This window comes from Galeopterus variegatus, unplaced genomic scaffold, assembly GCF_000696425.1.
Source record: "Galeopterus variegatus unplaced genomic scaffold, G_variegatus-3.0.2 Scaffold3278, whole genome shotgun sequence".
Classification (NCBI taxonomy): Eukaryota; Metazoa; Chordata; class Mammalia; order Dermoptera; family Cynocephalidae; genus Galeopterus; species Galeopterus variegatus.
This window is the reverse complement of record NW_007729389.1, coordinates 156,063-156,458: the sequence shown is the minus strand read 5'-3', so window position 1 is coordinate 156,458 and position 396 is coordinate 156,063.

Here is a 396-nt window from a genome sequence, read left to right as displayed (position 1 = left end):
CAGAGATGAAACCATGAGGAAGAGATGTGGACAGCAAAACAAAGAACTAGCAAAAAACAGAACAACAGGGCTCATATTTCTGCAATGGGACAAAGGATAGGAAGAGAAGCAATTATCAAATACAACCTAGAACAGTCTGCTTTTTTGATTTCAAGCATGACCTGTATATACAAATTGATGAATACACAACGTTCTAGGAAAAATCAGTTACTGAGCCTCTCTACACATCTATCCTTTTCATTAAAAAAAATCCTAAAAGAATTTAGTTGTGTTGGAACTTCACTTATGAAGGAAAGCGTAAATTGTATTTCTTTGAATTACCTATGAAAAATTCCAAATAAATTGATTTGCAAAACTAAGTGAACAGAAATCAATCACTTTTATAGTTTTGCGAAA